This window comes from Bufo gargarizans, chromosome 11 (genome assembly GCF_014858855.1).
Source record: "Bufo gargarizans isolate SCDJY-AF-19 chromosome 11, ASM1485885v1, whole genome shotgun sequence".
NCBI classification, from domain to species: domain Eukaryota; kingdom Metazoa; phylum Chordata; class Amphibia; order Anura; family Bufonidae; genus Bufo; species Bufo gargarizans.
The window spans coordinates 78,531,948-78,554,012 of NC_058090.1; the positions used below are offsets into that span (position 1 = coordinate 78,531,948).

The 22,065-nt window shown below is 44.5% G+C and overlaps 1 pseudogene; it reads left to right on the plus strand.

The window, feature by feature from the left end:
* LOC122921307 overlaps positions 1-21,102 on the plus strand; it is a 36,733-nt pseudogene extending 15,631 nt beyond the window's left edge.
* The last annotated feature ends 963 nt before the right edge of the window (positions 21,103-22,065 follow it).

The following is a 22,065-nucleotide window of genomic DNA, read 5'->3' on the forward strand; positions in this document are numbered from 1 at the left end:
CTATCATCGGTGTGGTCTTCCCTCCCATACCTCATCCGTGACATTATCAACCGCCAAAAACCGGTTCGGGTCAGTGCAGCTATGGATCCTATGTCTGCACTGGTCGGACAGCTGCAGGGTCTGTTTTTGGAGGTAGTTTACCTCTGCGCGACCGTCTTGCAGATCCAGAGACCACATGCGGCTGGTTCCGGTGGTGAGAACCACGCCTGTTCTGAACCTAAGGTTGCCCTCCCGGACAGATTTTCCGGGAGTAGTGACAATTTCATTTAAATTGTACTTTAAGCTGCGTCCTTACACTTCTGAGGATGAGAATCAACGTGTGGGTATGATCATTTCATTGCTTAAAGGTGGCGCCCAGTCTTTGGCTTTTTCTCTGCTGACCAGTTCACAGTCCGTCCAGTTATTTACGATGACCTGGATTGGATCTCTCAGGCCGAAACCAAGTTACATGGTTTACGGCAGGAAGAGCGCTCTGCGGAGACCTATTGCTCTGAATTTAGGAGATGGTTTATGGATACAAAGTGGAATGATCCTGTTCTCTGTAGCCAATTCTGTCAGGGTCTATCTGAGAGGTGGAAGGATGTGTTGGCCTTTCAGGAAAATCCTGAGTCATTAAAAGCAGCTATGTCCCTTGCTGTACTTCTTGATAGATGCCTGAGAGAGAGATCTAGGGTTCCTCACCCTCAGGACGTACTGTCAAATAATGTGGCGGCTTCCTTTGACACTTATGGTGGAGAGACACCTGTGGTTATGCCTTGTAAGGAGCCTATGCAGTTAGGGGGAGCTACTCCTGGAACTGCTGGCAAGAGCTTTAGTCATATGAAGGGAGTCTGTTTTTGTTGTGGAAAGAAGGGACATTTTGTAAATATATGTCCGTACATACAGCGTCAAGGTGAAAACAAAAAAAAACTCAGTTTAATCCCCAACTTACTATTGGTGGTCTAAGTGGGGAGCCAGAAAACTTACTTTTGTCATTTACTGGTAGTACCCAATTTCTCCTGTCTGCTGAGGTGGCGCGTGAGTCCAAAACTATGGGAATTGAGGTGTTTATCGACAGTGGGCAGGGGTTAACCTGGTTGATGGTCAGTTTGTTTGTATTCATGGGTTGACTTCTAGTGCATTAGAGAAAAACATTTCTGTGTTTTCAGATAACTCAGCACCTCTTACCCAGAAATGCTTGTCACAGGTGGTGCAGGACATCCGTTTAAGAGTGGGTGATTTTCATCAGGATTCCATTTCGTATTTTGTGTTGGAAGGTCTGCCTGCTCCGTTGGTTTTGGGCTTACCATGGTTAAGCAAACCTAATCCTACCATCGATTGGCAAGCGATACAGATTCTCGATTGGAGTGATTTTTGGATAGACAACTGTCTTAATACACCATTGTCTGTTGTAACCACTAAAGCTGTAACCCTCTTTCATTTCCGAATTTTCTGATGTATTTTTTAAGAGTGATAACCAGGAGTTACCTCTGCATGGGGAGTATGATTGTCCCGTCAATCTTATTCCCGGAGCTGAGCTAAACTGCCCAAGTCTCGATTGCATATTCTTTTGGAACCTGAAAGAGTGGCCATGGGAGAGTATATCACCAAGAGTTTGTCTAAGGGACATATTAGACTGTCCAAATCCTCAGTGGCTGCTGGGTTTTTCTTTGTAAAGAAAAAGGATGGTACTCTTAGGCCATGTCTGGACTTCCGTGAGCTCAATAGTATTACTGTCAGTGATTAGGGTTGAGCGAACCCGAACTGTGAAGTTTGGGTTCGTACCCAACTTTAGGATTTTTGGACCCCGGACCCGAACATTTCAGTAAAAGTTCGGGTTTGGGTTCGGTGTTTGGCGATTTATTGGCACTTTTTGAAAGGCTGCAGAGCAGCCAATCAACAAGCGTTTAACTCTTGTGCCCTTAGGAGCCATCACAGCCATGCCTACCAATGGCATGGCTGTGATTGGCCAGTGCCTCTATATAAGCTGGAGTCACGTAGCGCTGCATGTCACTCTGCTCTGATAGTGTAGGGATAGGATGCTGCTGCTGTGAGTTAGTAAAAAAAAAAAAACCCATTTTGGGCAAAATACTTAATATTGCAGCCTTTGCTGCATCTGTGATTGTTAAAAATAAGCTTGAAATACTTCAATAATTTTCTGGGTTTTAAAAAACAGCAATCTTTGGCAATACCCTCCATCTAGGGCCTATGCCGCATTAGTCCGTGTGCAATTTAAGCTAGAAATACAGCAATAATTTTCTGGGTTTTAAAAAACACCCTTTTTAGGCAAAATACTACATTTTACAGCCCTTGCTGCATCTGCACGTGTGAAATTCAAGCGTTATATACTGCTGTCATATTCTGTTAATCAAAAAACACCCATTTTGTTCAAAAGGTGGATGAGATCCGGAGAATGGTGGAACTTACTTCGCAGCTGCGATCTAAACATAAAGCTTTTCTGGATGCTTGGGCCCCTTGGTTTGTTTTCCAGGACTCTCAGGATTTTCAGAGACTACTGACGTGAGAAATTAGACGACTCACTTTGTACTCTTCTATGCTTCCCCTCCCACCTGTGGCACTTGTTCATCAGTGTTTTGTCTGTGTGTAAGTGTAAAAGTTGAGATCTGTTTCATGTGTTTGTTTGTTTGTTTTCAATTGGCATGAGCAATATATTTCAGTTTCCATAGGTACCTGATGCTAGCATTTGTCCATATGGGTACGGGTTTGGAAGACATGTTCTTCTTGGTCATTCTCGTTAATGGCACCAGGACTGCCTTTTTTCCAGTGTTTTTTTGCAGTGTACAGGCGTAGACAAATATCTTGTATTTCGAAGACGTATATCACCGCGTACTGCAATTACCCCTCTATTCTGTAAGATCAATGTATTATCTTGACCTCTCATTGTAGTGCCATGTTTTTGAAGTATGCTATGTACTCGGGCTACTTTCCCGGTGTACTTTATGTTATTTGTATACATTTAAATATAGAATTTATAAATAAAATAAAAAAACACCCATTTTGGGAAAAATACTTAATTTGCGGCCTTGTCTGCATCTGTCAGTGTGAAATCCAAGCGTTATATACTGCTGACATAGTCTGTTATTAAAAAAACACCCTTTTTGGCCAAAGTACTTAATTTTGCAGCCTTTGCTGCATATGTCATTATAAGATACACCCTTTAGATACTGTTGTTCTATTCTGGTATTTAAAAAAACACCCATTTAGTGCAAAAATCTTAATTTTGCAGCCTTTGTTGCATATGTCATTGTGAGATACACTCTTTACATACTGCTGTGCTATTCTGGTATTAAATAAACACCCATTTAGGGCAAAAATCTTAAATTTGCAGCCTTTGCTGCATCTATCATTGTGAGATACACGCGTTAGATACTGTAGTTCTATTCTGTTATTAAAAAAAACACCCATTTTGGGCAAGATCGTAAATTTGAGAAATATGAGGAGAGCGTCAAATAAGGGACGAACAAACAAGTGAAACACCTTCCTCAGGTGCGAGTAGGCAACAGAACCTTCAGTGGTATTTGGTCGGAACTAATGCAGCTCTACGAATGGTGAGGCCAGAACAAGTACAGGCAATAGTAGATTGGGTTGCTGACAGTGCCTCCAGTTCCTTTACATTGTCTCCCACCCAGTCGCCTGCTGAAAGATCAGAGTTGGCACTTGCAGCCGATGTCCATTAGTCTTTCACCTCACCCCCTTGCAAATCAGCCAAACAGTCTGAGCCCCAAGTCATGCAGCAGTCTCTTCTGCTTTTTGATGACTCTGCTAGCAGGGTTTCCCAGGGCCATCCACCTAGCCCTGCCCCAGAAGTGAAAGAGATTGAGTGCACCGATGCTCAACCACTTATGTTTCAGGATGAGTACATGGGAGGACCATCGCAGCACGTCTCGGATGATGACGAAACACAGGTGCCAACTGCTGTGGCTTTCAAAAGTGTGCAGACCGATAAGGAGGGCAGGGGTGAATAATGGGTGGAAGATGATGTGGAGGACGATGAGGTACTCAACCCCACATGGAATCAAGGTCATGCGAGTGACCTGTGTAGTTCGGAGGAAGAGGCGGTGGTCGTACAGAGCCACCAGCACAGCAGAAGAGGGAGCAGGGTGCAAAAGCAGAGCGGCCGTCCCCGAGACAGTACGCCTGCTACTGCCCACCGCAGCAAGGAACCGAGCAAAACAAAGCCAGCTCCAAGAAGTTCCCTGGCATGGCAGTTCTTCACAAAATGTGCTGACGACAAGCAACGAGTGATTTGCACGCTGTGCAATCAGAGCCTAAAGCGAGGCATAAACGTTCTCAACCTGAGCACAACCTGCATGACCAGGCATCTAAGTGCAAAGCACGAGCTGCAGTGGAGTAGACACCTCAAAAACCGAGAAAGGTCTCTGGATCCTCCTGCTTCCTCTTCTGCTTCAATCTTGGCCTCTTTATCCATCTCTGGAGTTACAGTGCCACCTGCCAGCCTGCAAACAGAGGATCTGCCAGCAACACCACCACCTGGGTCACCAAGCATCTCCACAATGTCCCACGGAAGCGTTCAGCTCTCCATCTCCCAAACACTGGAGCTGAAGAGGAAGTACCCCCCTACCCACCCATGATCCCTGGCCCTGAATGCCAGCATTTCAAAATTACTGTCCTTTGAAATGCTGTTGTTCCGTTTGGTGGAGACGGAGAGTTTTAAAAGCCTTATGGCGGTGGCTGTCCCACAGTACATCGTGCCCAGCCGCCACTACTTTTACAGGTGTGCCATCCCTTCCCTGCACAACCAAGTGGGGGGACAAAATCAGGTGTGCACTGCGCAACACCATCTGTGGCAAGGTGCACCTCACTACGGATACGTGGACCAATAAGCACGGTCAGGGACGTTATATCTCAGCACACTGGGTAAATGCAGTGGTGGCTGGGCCTAAGGCCGATAGCAGTTTGGCGTAAAACACCTTCACCACCAACTTCAGCACAGCCAGGGGTAAACGACAGCTGGCATTTTTAAAACTTATCTGTTTGGGGGACAAACCCCACACCGCGCAGGAGCTTTGGATGGGCCTTGAGCAACAGATCGATGAGTGGTTGGTGCCAGCTAGCCTCAAGCCCGGCCTGGTGGTGTGAGATAATGGGCGTAATCTCGTATCAGCTCTGGGACTGGCCAGTTTGACGCACATCCCTTGCCTGGCGCATGTGCTGAATTTGGTGGTGCAGAGATTCCTTAAAAATTACCTCGATATGTCAGAGCTGCTGCATAAAGTGCGGGTCGACTGTGAGTGCTTTCGGGCGTTCTCACCCTGCTGCTGCTCGCCTGTCAGCACTGCAGCGTAACTTCGGCCTTCCCGCTCACCGCCTCATATGCGACGTGCCCACAAGGTGGAACTCCACTTTGCACATGCTGCCCAGACTGTGCGAGCAGCAGCAGGCGATAGTGGAGTTTCAGCTGCAGCACGCACGGGTGAGTCGCTCTGTGGAACAGCACCACTTTACCACCAATGACTGGGCCTCCATGCGAGACCTGTGTTCCTTGTTGCGCTGTTTCGAGTACTCCACCAACATGGCCAGTGCCGATAATGCCGTTCTTAGTGTTACTATCCCACTTCTAGGCCTCCTTGAAAAAACGCTGCTGGCAATGATGGAAGAGGATGTGGCGCAGGAGGAGGAGGAGGAAGAGGGATCATTTCATAGGGTTTCCGGCCAGTCATTCACAAGTGGCTCCAAGGGTGGGTTCCTGCACCCACAAACTCCAGGTACACAATTGTCCAGCCAAGGCACAGTTCTGGAGGATGACGAGGAGGAGATGGAGGAGTAGGAACCGTGTTCACAGCATGGTAGCACCCAAACCAGCTCATGGCCATCACTGGTGCGTGGCTGGGGGGATACAGAGGACACAGATGATACACCTCCCACAGAGGACAGCTTTTCATTGCCTCTGGGCAGCCTGGCACACATGAGCGATTACATGCTGCAGTGTCTCCACAACAACCGCAGAGTTGCCCACATTATAACTTGTGCTGATTACTGGGTGGCCACGCTGCTGGATCCTTAATTCCGTCACTGGAGCGTGATCGTAAGATACGCAAGTACAAGCGCAAGATACGCAAGTACAAGCGCACGCTGGTAGACACGCTGCTGGAGGCATTCCCACCTGACAGTGGGGGCACAGTGGAAGCACAAGGCGAAGGCAGAGATGGAGGAAGAGGTCGCCAATGCAGCTGGGGCACCGCCATCCCCTCAGAAAGCAGGGTTAGCATGGCTGAAATGTGGAAAAGCATTGTCAGCACGCCACAACAACCAGCACCACCAGCTGATATGAAACGTCTTAGCAGGAAGCAGCATTTCACCAACATGGTGGAGCAGTATGTGTGCACACGCCTACACGTACTGAATTACGGGTCTGCCCCCTTCAACTTCTGGGTCTCCAAATTGGGCACATGGCCTGAGCTTACCCTTCATGCCTTGGAGGTGCTGGCCTGCCCTGCAGCCAGTGTATTATCTGAATGTGTGTTTAGCAGCGCAGGGGGCGTTATCACAGACAAGCGCAGCCGCCTGTCCACAGCCAATGTGGACAAGCTCACGTTCATTAAAATGAAGCAGGCATGGATCCCACAGGACTTGTTCGTACCTTGTGCAGAAAAGACATGTATATCGGCCTTAACCAGCCATTATTATACTACAGCGCAATTGTTCATTGTTGTATTTTGGATATTTCACACTCTTTTGGAGTGTACCCTAATAAAATAAAAACTACCTCATCCTCCTCCACCGCCGCTTCCACCTACACCGCTATGTCCACCGCTTCCTCAAACTCCTACTCCATATGGACCTCCACCTCATAAATCAAGTAAATTTTTTTTTATTTGTACATATTTTATGTTATGTACGGTAATTTCACTAATTTGTCTGTTACATATTCGGTTGAAATTCACCAATTTTTGGGTGTGGTATACCCCTGCTCTACCTAGTAGACAGGTAGCATTTCACTAATTTGTCTGTTACCTTTTTGGGTGAAATTTTCAAATTTTTGGGTGTGATATACCCCTGCTCTACCTAGTAGACAGGTAACATTTCACTAATTTGTCTGTTACATATTCGGGTGAAATTCACCAATTTTTGGGTGTGATATACCCCGGCTGTACCAAAACATTTCACTAATTTGTCTGTTACATTTTCGGGTGAAATTCACCAATTTTTAGCTGTGATATACCACTGCTATACCTAGTAGACAGGTAAAAAAAAATTCATTCATTTTTCTGTTACATTATTGGGTGATATTTTACCATTTTTGCCGTGAATAAACCCCTGCTCTGCATAGGTGACAGGGACCAAAATAAAAATCATCTGTTCCATTGGTGGGTGAAATTAACCCATTTCTGGCAATGAAAAACCCCTGCTCTGCATAGGTGACAGGGAATAAAATTTGTAAAATTCGTCTTTAATTGGCCATTTCATTCGATCCTTCTGCTTTAATAATTTGTCCCACATTTCAGCTCGATCACATTGCAGCTATTGACCTCCCTTGGATGTGGTCTCCCTTTCTCACGCTCCCTCTCCAGCGTGGAACCCTGATTCGCTGATAACCATGATCAACATGGTAGGCTCAGAAAAGAACATCAAAAGTTGATTAAGATATCCAAATGGATCATGGACGTCACGGGGACGTGCGATCAGGCAGAAGTTATCTGGAGTCAACAAAGCGGCAGCACTTCCAAATCCAAAATACCCCAGTGACATTCCCTATAATTGTTTATTAATCATTCCAATAAGGATTAAGAGTCCTGTATTGTTATTTATCGTCACTAATCTCCCCGAGTCGGGAGTTGGTAAGTGCCACACGCCCCCTCCTTTCCTTCAATTCTTCCATTTTAACAGCTTCTCCCACATTTCCGCTCGATCACAATTAAATTTCATCCATTGCTGTCTGTATGTGGTCTCTCTTTTTCACACTCGCTCTCCGGTGTGGAACCCTGATTCGCCGCTAACTGTGATCAACATGGTAGGCGCATAAAAGAACATCGAAAGTTGATAGAGAAGATATCAAATTGGATCGTGAACATCACAGGGACATGCGACATGGTGGGGCAGTATGTTTTCACACGCCTACATGAACTGACTGATGGGTCTGCCCCCAGCAACTTCTGGGTCTCCAAATTGGGCACATGGCCTGAGCTTGCCCTTTACGCCATGGAGGTACTGGCCTGCCCTACAGCCAGTGTATTGTCTAAACGTGTGTTTAGCCCGACTGGAGGGGGTTATCATGGGTTATATTTCCCAATGTTTTGATGTGTACCCTAATTTAAAAAAATGTAAATAAATTTAAAACCAAAAAGCAGTGTAGGCTACCTCCTCCTCCTCCACCGCTGCTTCCACCTACACTGCAACATCCACCGCCTCCATAACCTGCTACTCCATATGGACCTCGTCCTCCTAGATCAAGATTATTATTTTTATTTTTACGTATTTTATGTTATTTAAAGTAATTTCCCTATCCACATTTGTTTGCAGAGCACTTGTCATGCTCTTGACCACATTTTGATGCCATTTGCAGCCCTCTAGCCCTTTCCATGACATTTTTACACCAATTTTAGTGCTCAAAAGTTCGGGTCCCCATTGACTTTAATGGGGCTCGGTTTCGGGGTCAAGTTCGGGTCCCAAACTCAAACTTTTTTGTGAAGTTCGGTCAAACTCTTCGAACCCGAACATCCAGGTGTCCGCTCAACTCTATCAGTGATCCTTACCCACGCCCTTTAATTCCGGATTTGTTTAATCAGATTGTCGGTGCCAAGGTGTTCTCTAAATTGGATCTGAGGGAGGCATACACTCTGGTAAGGATCAAGGAGGGGAACGAATGGAAGACCGCTTTTAATACCCCTGAGGGCCATTTTGAAAATCTGGTCATGCCTTTTGGGTTAACCAATACTCCTGCGGTTTTTCAACACTTTGTCAATGACATCTTTCATCATCTGGTGGAGAGGTTTGTTGTTGTATATCTGGATGACTTACGAATTTATTCTCCTGACATGGAGACTCATCAGGATCACGTGAGACAGGTGTTATAGATCCTAAGAGAGAATAAGTTGTATGCTAAGATGGAAAAGTGTGTATTTTCTGTTCAGGAGGTGCAATTCCTGGGTTATCTGCTCTCATCCTCAGGTTTTCATATGGCTCCCGAGAAGGTCTGTGCTGTGTTGGACTGGGATCGACCCGAAAATCTGAAAGCGCTTATGCAGTTTTTGGGGTTCACCAACTACTACCTTAAATTCATCTTGAATTATTCGACTGTGGTTAAATCTTTAACAGACATGACTAGGAAGGGTACTGATATCTCTGTCTAGTCTGATGTGGCATTACAAGCCTTTTTTTTAGCGGTGAAGGAATGTTTTGCTTCGGCCCCTATTCTGGTGCAACCGGACGTGTCACAGCCATTTATTGTAGAAGTTGATGCATCCGAGGTGGGGTAGAAGCAGTTTTGTCACAGGGTCCTTCACCTAGTAAATGGCACCCATGTACTTTCTTCTCTAAAAAACTCTCGGCTGCTTAAAATAAATTATGATGTGGGTAATAGAGAGTTGCTGGCCATTAAGTTGACTTTTGAGGAATGGCATCATTGGTTGGAAGGAGCAATTCATCCTATTACGGTAAGTACTGATCACAAAAATCTGGCTTAACTGGAGTCCGCTAAACGACTGAACCCAAGGCAGGCCATATGGTAGTTGTTTTTCACTAGATTTAACTTCATTGTCACCTACCACCCTGGGGTTAAGAACGTCAAGGCAGATGCTTTGTCGCATAGCTTTCCTGGGGGGGTTATTCTATAGATCAGACATGCTCAAATCTGCGGCCCTCCAGCTGTTGCAAAACTACAACTCCCATCATTCCCTGACAACCTACAGCTATCATCCTACAGAAGGGCATTGTGGGAGTTGTAGTTGCACAACAGCTGAAGGGCCGCAGGTTGAGCATCCCTGCTACAGATCCTAGTCCTATTTTGTCTAAAGTGATAGTTATGTCCGCCTTATATCCTGACCTTGAGGCAAAGGTGTTTGAGGCCCAGGAAGATGCACCGGGCTCTTGTCCTCCGGGGAAGTCGTTTGTTCCTTCTGAATTACATCACAAGGTATTCGAGGAACATCACTGTACGGTGCTTGCTGGACACCCTGGGAGCAGATTCACTGTCGATCTCATCTCTCGTAGATTTTGGTGGCCGGGGTTTGCGTAAGTGTGTTGAGGACTATGTGTCAGCCTGTAGTACCTGTGCATGTGCTAAGGTGACACATACTCAGCCTTCCGGATCTCTTCTTCCGTTACCCATCCCGTCCAGACCTTGGACTCATTTGTCCATGGATTTTATCATGGATTTAACGAATTCTTCCGAAAAAAACGTGATTCTGGTGGTAGTTGATCATTTTAGTGAAATGGTGCACTTTATAGCATTATCAGCTCTACCTAATGCTAAAACTCTTGCACAGGTGTTTGTCGGTAACATCGTGAAACTACATGGCATTCCCTCTGATGTGGTGTCTGATTGGGGGATTCAGTTTGTTCCAGATTCAGGACAGTGTTCTGTACTCGACTGGGGGTACAATTGTCCTTCTCTTCGGCCTTTCATCCTCAGTCGAACGGACAGACTGAGCGCACTAATCAGAATCTGGAGACTTACTTGAGATGTTTTGTTTCGGAGAACCAGGAGGAGTGGTCTTCATTTTTGTCGTTAGCTGAATTTGCCATTAATAACCGTAGACAGGAGTCCACTGATAAGTCGCAGTTTTTTTGGGGCATATGGGTTCCATCCGCAGTTTGGATGAGGAGGAACAATTTTTTTCTCTTTGGTGGAAAATTCGAAATAACCTGATAAAGATGGGCAACAGGTATAAACGTGTGGCTGACAGGAGACGTATGAATGGTCCGGACCGTAGAGGGTGATTCTTTGTGGCTATCCACAAGAAACATTAAGCTTAAGGTAACTTCTTGGAAGTTGGGCCCAAGACTTATTGGTCCATATAAGACCACTGCCATTATTAACCCTGTAGCCTTGTGTCCTGAACTTCCTCGGGCTTTGAAAGTTCATAATGTATTTCATAAGTCATTGTTGAAGAAATGTGTCAAACCTGTTGAGCTGTCCTCCTTGCCTCCCGCTCCTTTCATGGTGGATGGAAATTTAGAATTTCAAATCAACAGGATTGTGGACTCCCGAGTTCTCTGTAGATCCCTCCAGTATCTTGCTCACTGGAAAGGTTACGGACCAGAGGAGAGGATGTGGGTTCCAGCGGCCGATGTTAATGCTAATCGTCTAGTGAAAGCCTTTAACAGAGCTCATCTTGATAAGGTCGGTCCTGGGTTCCCGGAGGTCACCCGTAGAAGGGGGGTACTGTCACGGTCCTTCCTGTGACAGATGTCAGAAGATCGAAGAGATTGGATACACGTGAAGGGATCTAATAGCCTTTCTTGACTCAGTGTTGTTGTTATTAATGACCACACCCCTTGTTTCAGGTGTAGCTTAGTTGTCATTACACCTCCCCTATATAGTCTGACCTCACCCTTCTGGCTATGCAGTTGATAGCTTCATTTGGTGTTGGAAGAGTTTTGGTGTTGTCCTCTCTGGTGTTCCTGCTCGTCCATCTCTCTGCAGAAGTTAAGTGTCTTGGTCCTTTGTGTGTTGTTGTCCCTCCCCGTGTCTGTTGTTACTAGGCCTCGTGAAGACGCTGGTACATTCGTCTGGGAAGGAACGGGTCATCTTGAGCCCTGCCAATGCCCATAGGGCTGTTTAGGGTCTCCTGGTTACTGTGTATGGGCATTCCTTACCTTCAAGGTGTGCTCATACGGATAGAAGTCATTGCAAGGAGTAGGGTTCTATAGGAGGTGACCCTTTTCCCTTTCCCTAGCGTTGAGGCCTAGTGGCTTTTCCCTTCCCTCCTGTTGTCGGTGTGGTGTTCCCTCCCATACCTCATCCGTGACAGGCGTTTTTGCATGCGTCAATATCCATTATGTATATTTTTTTTACTTTTTAGGTCTGTTTGTCTTCTGTTTTCATTTTGAAAAAAGGGGTGATTTTTTTTTTTTTACTTATGAAAACTTTTTTCTTACACTTTTTTATAGTTCCCATAGGGAACTATAACAAGCAATCATTGGATTGCATTTCTCATATACTCAAATGTATTAGCATTGAAGTCTATGAGGGTTTAACTGCATTTCTATGGAGTTCTGCGCAACAGTCTCCTGTCACACAGGAGGACAGGTGCTGCTGATACCATGCTCCGGCTCTCCTGATCTCCACTAGAAGAAAACCAAGCATAACTGGAAGCACACGTTTCTGGTAATACAAGCGGCTATCTGATATGTTAAATATCTGATGATCGTGGGGGTCTGGCATGTGGCACCCGTGGCGATCATTTGTATAAAGAGGTCGCAGCACCCCATTGAGCACTGCAGCCTCTTCCCAACTCACCAAGCACAGTGCCCTGCATTGTATAATGGCTGTTCTTGTTATTGCAGCTCAGCCCCATTCACTTCAAGCTGTTAGCTTCAGTGTAGCTGGTAATTTCAGTGCCTTCCATTGACTTCAATGGTTGTAGCACTGCAGTAACTAGCTCCATCCCCTACACAATGGGGAGAGCTTTGTAGTTCTGGCATAAATCTCTGCCATTGGAGCTAGAAAGTAACAGATGATCGGTGACAAAGACTAGTTACCGATCCTGATGATAGGTTGTGAATATCAAAATACTGGATAACGCCTTTAAAGGGTTTTTCATACTTTTGCACAATCTTTAAATACACTTAAAGGGAACCTGTCACCTGGATTCTGTGTATAGAACTGAGTTCATGGGTTGCTAGACGGCCGCTAGCACATCCGCAATGCCCATCCCCCATAGCTCTGTGTGCTTTTGTTGTGTAGAAAAAACAATTTGATACATATGCAAATTAACATAAAAGAGTCCTATCTTACTTGTGTGACCAGAGAAGAGTCATATTTTCAAGCTCTGACTCGTCTCAGGTTAATTTGCATATGTATTAAATCGGTTTTTATACACAATAAAAGCACACAGAGCTATGGGGACTGGGTATTGCGGATGTGCTAGTGGCCATCTAGCAACCCATGTCCTCAGCTATATACCCCAAATCCCGGTGACAGGTTCCCTTTAATATAAAGTTTGATACTACTTTCAAATTCAATTCGACCTCCATGCTGTATTCTGGGCAGATTTGCCTTTTAGGATCCTGGGAAAGCAGGTTACAACCACATGGAGCTATAATACGAAATATGGCAAGATAAATCCCACACCTCACTCCTAAATAGTGCCACAGGTTCCTGCGAAAGCTGAATTACTTGCACAATGTAAGTGTAACATTTTATAGACAGTGTATACTGCTCCACAATGCTTGTCTTTTTCCAGTAAGCCATACTTCATTTTCAGGCTAGGTGCAGACAGTTTCTCTAAACTAGATGAACAAAATTGTACCGCATTGTGGTGCAATTTAAGCCAGAAGCTAGGTGCACTCCACTTTAGTAAATGTGGGCCAAAGTGTCTCATCAAATCACTATCCATTTACATTAGCGTAAATTATTTGGCAACTACAGCGCCCGTGGATTTCTACACTGCGGCTGTGCTGTATTCAAGCATCTAATCACTGTGCACTTGATTTATACTCTTGTCTTGATAACATTGTGTTTTTGCTCTAGTTTAATATTTTAGCCTCAGAATGCCACCTTTGGTTCAATGTGACATATTTTTGTAAACTTGCCAGTGAGGATTTGCTCTAAAAGAACAAATGCAAATCTTCTTGGATGAACATTGTATGTCATCTCTGTGCACATATCACTTTCTACATTAGTAGGTTGCTTTAGATTTATGCAAATCACTGTGAGGTAAACTTCGCAGCTAAAGTAATACCTGGCACTATTTGCCCGAACAGCAAGCTCGTAGACTGTGGTATTGGATCTTTCAAGCAAAATGTTGTCAATTGAACAGATTGTCCTCACCTTCATTGATATGTTTGTGACGCTGGTTGCTTCTGCAGGACACACGTTCATCCTTTTGGTCATTGCATTGGATGTATTCAAGTCAAGAAGACTTTATTTAGGTGATCAACTAATTTGTAACATCTCCGCTCTCAATATTTCATATCTTCTTCTGAATGTTTTTGAAAGTGTATTTTTAGTACTACAGCCGATAAAGATATCTACTGACACTGCCAAAAAATGCTTTGTGGTTTTGTATCTAACTATGTTACCCAGCAATATATGGTTTTCCACTTGGCTCTCCCTATACTTCTGTTTGAAAATTGTGAAGATCAACCAATGGTTTTACATTTACCTACAGAAAATGTTTCCAAAAGTGGCAAAATGGATTTTTATCTTAACAGTCCTACCATCTTTTATATCCAGTTTTCTCTCAGTGTGGACCAATTCAAAAGCACTTTCATCTAATGCCACCTATACTGACTATGTTCATGAAGAATCATTGAAGATGTATGAACGGTATATTCCACACATTAACATATATAGCATAGCATTTTTATTCTCATTTTTGATATTATATACTTCAGCGTTGACCACAATTTTTTTCCTTTATAAACATATGAAAAAAATGAAAAATAACACCGAAGTACCCAGGAGCACTCCCAATGTTGAAGCCCATGTTCGAGCTATTAGGACCATTCTCTCTCTATTGGCCATTAACACTCTATATTTTGTGGCTGGTCTCTACTGGTTTAATTTATGTACCAATAAAATTTATCTGTATGCTTCATTTTTATGCTCAACCATCCAAAACATACTCATCCCCTTGGTCCTTATAAAGATGAACAGCAAACTGAATAAGGCACTTCATGGATTCTTTCAAACATGGCTTTCAAAATAACCGACAATTCTACTATACTGTATATACCATAACTAAATGCTTTATTTTAAAGGTGTTGTCCTAGATTTTCATATTGATGGTCTATCCTCAGAATAGGTCATCGATATGATTATCGGTAACCCCTCCGATCAGCTGTTTAAGGAAACTGTGGAGCTTATTGGAGCTCCTCACTGCTCACCAAGCAAATGGCTGTCCATTGGATATCGGCTGTACTTGGTATTGTAGATCAGCCCCAGTAACTTTAATGTAAGTGAGCTGTGCCTAGGACCTCTGACCAATGAACATGATGTCATAGGGCCTAGGAGAGGCCAAGCGCTCACTAAGCTTAGAGGCCTTTTCATACAGCTGAATATAGATCATCAATATAAAAATCCAGGATAACTCCTCTAATTGCCAGATTTATTACAACCAAATGTGAACCATTGGAAAAAAAATATGTGTATTTAAGGGCTGTTGCTCATATTATTTCCAAGACAAGCTAGATTGTGGAGCTGCCCGTTCAGAGTTCAGTTGGCATTTCTAGCTAAGAATACCCTTTGCTTCCCTCTGTCACGAACCAGCGAGTGTGAACCCACTGTGCCAAGTGTCCTACCTCCTTTAAGGGCGTTGTCTTAGTGAACCTCTGGATCTTCACAATAGCCCTGATGGTGGGGATAGACTTTCCTAGGGGAACACCAGGTCGCTCCCTCTTGAGGAGGATAGGCACATGAGGCAGCTGGTCCAGGCGGACCAGGAGGTACCTGAGAAAGGTAACAGAGGTGCAGGACCGAAGGATGAGGCAGAGGCGAAGTCAGACAGGCAAAAGGTCAGGTCAGGCAATCCGGTTCAGCAACAGGAGAGTTGTAGAGGGAAGTGCTATATATATATATATATATATATATATAAATATATATATATATATATATAGAATAACAAAAAAAGGGCAGCACTCCATCAAGTAAAAAATGAAAAAATTCCTTTAATTACCCATATGGGACAAGCGACGTTTCTCGCTTGAGAAAGGCTCACACATTGAGCCGAAACGTCGCTTGTCCCATATGGGTAATTAAAGGAATTTTTTCATTTTTTACTTGATGGAGTGCTGCCCTTTTTTTGTTATTCTATCTATTTGGATTGGCTTTTATCCGCATTGGGCCAGTTGCAACCACACTCTCCATTGACGGTGCTGCCACTGAATCTTTTTTCTGTATATATATATATATATATATATATATATATATATAGTATGTAGATTCCGGCAGCACTCACTTTAGCAGTTCTGTGGTGCACGCGTCTCGTAGATCATAGAGATCCTCTGCCTTTTGCTAAAAACCTCCGGCAGGGCCGGAGAAGTTTTGCATAAAAAGGACAGGGTAACAAAGGGCTCCCCTGCCCCTGTATGCCACGTACCTCCAGCGCCGTAATTACAGCGCCAGAGGTAGGCGGTCACTTCAAATAACTTTGATCCTCGGCCTGGAAGCGTGGGCTGGTGCGGTGATGTCATATCACCGAGCCAGCCCATGTGTACTTGCCTGCAAGTGTGCGCACACACCTGCAGCGCGGGCTGCTTGGGAGCAAGCACCGCCAGATTTAAATAGTCCGGCGGTAGAGCGCTCTTCAGTTGAGCCAAGTAGCCCCACTGAAGCGGGAACCATCCCCTCAATGACGAGCATACAAACGAGAATCCATCCCTGGAACAAGCAATAACTCCTAGAGACGAGCATCTGACTGAGTATCATTAACCCTGGCAATAATAACTGTTTCCCACTGCCACCATTCCCTGCAACATTTACCTCTACATTAACACTTTCCCACTGCAATCAATACCCCTACCTTGCCCTGCATTTGCCCCTACCTTGAATCCCTGCATTAACTCCTACAATATCCTACAGCTACCCCAGCATTATCCTATACCTCCACCACCAACACCATATCCCTTTAGCCCCTGCCATACTGTTAACCCCTGCATTGCCTGTATTGAGTTAACCCGTTTTTATCCCGTTGGGACAGTTTATAACCAGTTGGGTGGGTGCTGCTATTACGTGGGTGTGCAAGTGTATATTTAGATAGATTTTGAGGTGGAATTGTAGATTGTATAGTGTTAGTGTAATTAGGTGTATTAGGCCTAGTTCACACGAACGTGTGTGACCCGTGGCCGTATTGCGGCCCGCAAAGTGCAGGCCGCAATACACGGCCACAGTTCCGTGTGCACTCCACATCACGGATGCAGACCCATTCTCTTCAATGGGTCTGCAAATCCGGAATTGCGGAACGGACGCACAGAACGGGACCCCTCAGAAGCACTATGGAGTGCTTCCATAGGGTTACGTCCCGTAATTCCGTTCCGCAAAAAGATAGAACATGTCCTATCTTTTTGTGGACCGGACGGATCGCGGACCCATTAAAGTGAATGGGTCCGCGATCCGATGCGGCTGACCTACGGCCGGCGATCGTGCATTGCGGCCCGCAATTTGCAGGCCGCAGCACGGGTCACACACGTTCGTGTGAACTCGGCCTTAGAGTGCTGTTAGTGTATTACTGTGTGTGTCTATATGTATATATATATATATATATGTATATATATATATATATAACCATTCATATAAATATATTTATAGATATAGCAGAAATAATTAACTGTAGTATTGTAATTGTTTAATAAATACTTTATTGTTCAAATAAAGCTTATAGTCTTTTGTCACCGCCGTAATTGTAATGGAAGCATAGCATGGGGACAGGCCTACTATCCTATTATATAAAATACACAAAAAATATTATGATGTAACGGGAGTGATAAAAGAATACATCAGATACAAAGGAATTGCTGTGTGACCAAACACTGTCCATATTCTCCATACCAGCAAATGACGGTTTGGTGTATTCATGAAGAGTGCAGAGAGGTCTGAGGAGAGCTCTCCTTGTGAACACACCAAACTCATAACTGTATGTTTCATGAATTCTGCAAGCACTCCTAATATGTGCCCAATTAAAAAAAAAAAAAAAAACTCCACCTGCTCCAGCCTCACCATTCCTGTACCGTGGCTGGGTGGTGGACCACCATTGGGGTTAGTGGCTTCTAAGCTGCACTGTGACTGGCTGTGTGAGGAATATGGATTAATATTTACTGTCAGCCATATCCTCACACCCCCATTTGCTGACAGATAGCAGAGGTACTGAACTCCACAGGAGGGCCCTGCTTCAAAGCCCCAGCCCTGGCTGTCATTTGATTCCCCTCTTGGCCTGTTCATCAGTGTACATGCAAAATAAGTTTCCACCCCCCAGCCATCTGAGTGTCAGCTGGCAAAGAAACAAGCCTTAGGGGTCCAGGCTTCAAGGAGGCCCCAGGTGGAGAAGGTCACACCTCAGTCAACCAGTTTGGAACCAAGCTAAAGTCTGCAGGAAAATCCCCAGGAAGATCAGCCCTTGCCCAGAATCAATGATACCTTCCAGATTTGTTGGCACCTACCTTTCATAAGGAATTATGAATCACCTGGCCATAGCAGGTGCAAACCGTATACATATTGTGTCCCGGTGGCCATAAGGTACGTGCCCATTGTCTTTGTTTAATGGGGCGAGGTCAGGGAAGAAAGATATCCATATCTCCCCATAGAAACCACATAACGGTACCAGGCTTGGACTCTACTTGTATCCTGGAACCCAGGCAGGTCCGTTGGTCCCAGAACCATCTTCCTGTGACCCTCTGGTCTGGAGCTATGAACCCTAAAGGTTTTTGTGGGTCATTTGCTGCCAGCCCAGAAGAGGGGAGTAGACCCCTCCCTGAGGCCGGGAGGGGAGGGGCTGGCTACAGGTTAAAAGGCTTGTGCCAGCAAGCGGGCGGGTCTTTCTCTGAAGAAGGGTCACATCGTGTAATGTGTTTAGAGGGACCCAGGAACTAGCTCAGATCACGGTTCTTCATGTGGACTGCAGCAAAGAACACCTCACCACCAAAAGGAACTTTCATCTACCCGGTAACTGACTTTTACACTGCTTAACCCTGTTGTACCTATATAATCTGTATCTGTAACCTCAGACCACTGTAAATATTCTCAGTGTATATTGTGTTAAGATCTAGTGTGCCCTTACGGCGATTAAATATATAATTTAATCTTGTGCTATCTTGTATCTCGATCACGAATCCCCACGTCCGTGTTTTGGCCTAGTTCTAAGCTACCGCGGGTTGGTTTCTCACCCTATATAATCCCGTTAGCGGACCGGGCTTATATTAAACGAGAAGCTGGTGGCAGATTTCCCGGGCTGAGACAGCGCTGTTTTCACTGCGGCAGTGAAAAGTTTCTCTCAGCTTGTTGCCTCTCTGGGCGCACGTGGACAGGAGGTGTGTGTGTAAACTGTACCAAGCGGATCTTACCTGCTCCTCTGGAGGGTGTAACGTTGCATTTTTGGTAACTAGGGGCAATACCGCGTCTCATGAGCTTGACAAAGTTGACGTCAAGCGGGCAGGAGGTGTGGTATTTGTCACAGGCTGCTATGGAAAATATGGACTGTTTTTAGTTTTTGGCAGTTCAGAAATGAATCATGTTCTAATTTGTAGTGAAAGGTTGAGGTTGTGTCATAGCTGCTCTTACCTTGCCTATCCAGTGACCGATGCCTTCAAGCCTTTGTTGTTTATCACAAAATATATTAAATAATTTTAAGCAATGAAAAATTATTTCTCTTACAGGAATAATGGGACAAGAAAGATCCAAGCTAATCAATTTTTTTTGTGGCCAATGCCCTTTTGATACTGGCTTTAGCTTTAAATATCTGTGCTGAGCAAGAAACAATTGTGGAAACGAAGCTTGGGAAGGTCAGAGGTTTCCATCTGCCCATAAATTATGGATTAGTCATTGCCTATCTAGGAATTCCTTATGGATAGACCCCAACAGGAACACAAAGGTTCAAAAAGCCAGAGCCTCGAAAACCATGGCAAGGTGTCTACGATGCTTCCACCTTTGGCAAATCCTGTTATCAAAAAAGAGATGAAGCTTATGCTAGTTTTCCCGGTACAAATATGTGGCAAGTCAACAATGAAATGAGTGAGGACTGTCTCTACTTGAATGTTTGGGTTCCATCAACTATTCCAAAGTCTGCACATGTAATGGTATTTATTTATGATGGAGCTTTCCTTGCTGGGACATCATCCCTGGAGGCATAGTACCCAAGTATTCTCGCTTTCTCTGAAGACATTGTTGTGGTGTCAATGAACTACAGAGTTGGGGCTCTTGTTTTTTTTGGCATTACCAGGAAGTAAGGACATCCTAGGAAATGCTGGTATGTTTGACCAACAGTTAGCTCTTCAATGGGTTCACAAAAATATTGCAGATTTTTGAGGGAAATCCTGACAGTGTTACTTTGTTTGGACACAGTTTTGGGGCAGCATGCATTGGCTTTCATCTACTTTCTCCTGAAAGTCAAAATTATTTTAGAAGAGTTATCATACAAAGTGGTTCTGTTAGTGCAGGATGGGCAATAAATACCCATCAAAGAGCTAAGAGATTGACCTTGAAACTAGCTGAGCTTTTGGGATGTCCAGTTGACAATGATGATGCTCTGATGGCATGTTTTCAAAATACTGATCCTACAAAAATAGTTGAGAAGCAATTTTTGTTGAGACTATACACCCATTTGCTCTGAAACGTATTATACCAACTATTGATTTTGGCTTCCTTAGCGATATGCCAAATAACATGTTAAAGAAAACTGACATTTTAATGGGAGGAACCACGGATGACGGAAATTCTTTTACCATAAGGGGAACCCCTGGTTTTAACAGAGAACATGACAGTCTTATAACCACAACTAATACAAGGAATTATGAGGTTCTTCCCAACAGCCGGTGACATCGGAAGAGAACTTATTCTATTTGAGTATAAAGATTGGGAGGATGAACACAACATGGAGAAGAACCGGGTAGCTATGGAGCTTATTTTACGAAATTACTACATGATTTGTCCAAAATTTTGCTGATGAGATGCCAAAACATAAAACGAACATATATTTTTATGAATTTAACCATCACTCCTCACAAGAAGTTTGGCCCAAATGGATGGAAGTCCTTCACGTTGCTATATTACCTTTTATGTTTGGAAAGACACTCATTAAAAGGAGTAATTTCACAGAAGAAGAACAAATGCTCAGTAAAAGAATTATGAAAGCCTGGGGCAATTTCGCAAGGATCGGGTATGGCATAACAGGCTGGTTAAATTGTAATGACATCTACATGGCCTGCTCAACAGTCCTTAAGTTCACATTTCTCCCTAGGGTCTTAAAATATCAGGGGCACAAGCTGTAATATGTATATTGGAGGCAACTCATCTATAGGACAACTTTTGTACCACAGTAGGATTAGATACAGCAGCTCGGGTCCAGGTGTGGTATCTTACCACTACTGCACTTATACCTCCTCTGATTGGTGTCAGTATACCAACAGCAACCACAGTATCTAAGGATGCATTTTCTATCTGGTATCTCCAAGTGCTTGTACAGTATACTCGATTTTAATCTCTTGGGATGAAGGATATGGACCTCACATTAGTCAGTGAATAACCCTACACTACTATAAGTAGTGGTGGGAGTACAGTATAATGATATTATTATGAGTATTATGATATTGTACAGCTCAGGAGCTCTTCTGTTTAGACATATGCTATGAGAATAGCAGCGGCATCACTAGGCATGTAGATTCGGGACTTGGGCCCTGAACTACAAGCACATTGCCCCAAATCTCTGGCCGATAGCTGTATTTTTCACTGCACTGGCAGCTTCTTTTTATGGTTATATTGAGCCACCCGTGCGGGGCTCCAGTGGGGCCCCAAATGACATCAGCCAGGCGCACATTAAACCTGTAAGGAACTCCATTGTGTGCCGGGCTGAAGTGCAGTGAGACCGGCCAGCAGCCCCGCACTGGTGGTCTCAGTATCAGAGCAGGAAGCGGAGCTTGTGCTCAGCCCCGCCCCTCACTCAGGCCTGGCAGCAGAGGACCAGACCCAGCCCTAAAGAAGATTCAGACAGAACAAGCAGATTCCAGAGCTACTGCAGTCTGTCCTGCTCCAGCTGTCCAGGTCACCACTGATGGAAATGTCTTATGAAAAAAAAATGGCCTCTGCCAGCCCAGCAGCAGCCACTACCAACCTGGCAATATGGAACAGCAGAGACGTGTGTTACCACTGCAGGACAGATTCATGTAAAGTTAACCAACATCCATGTATAGAACAGTGTGCTTATGGGACCTGTATCTTTGTTAAATAGTATGTAT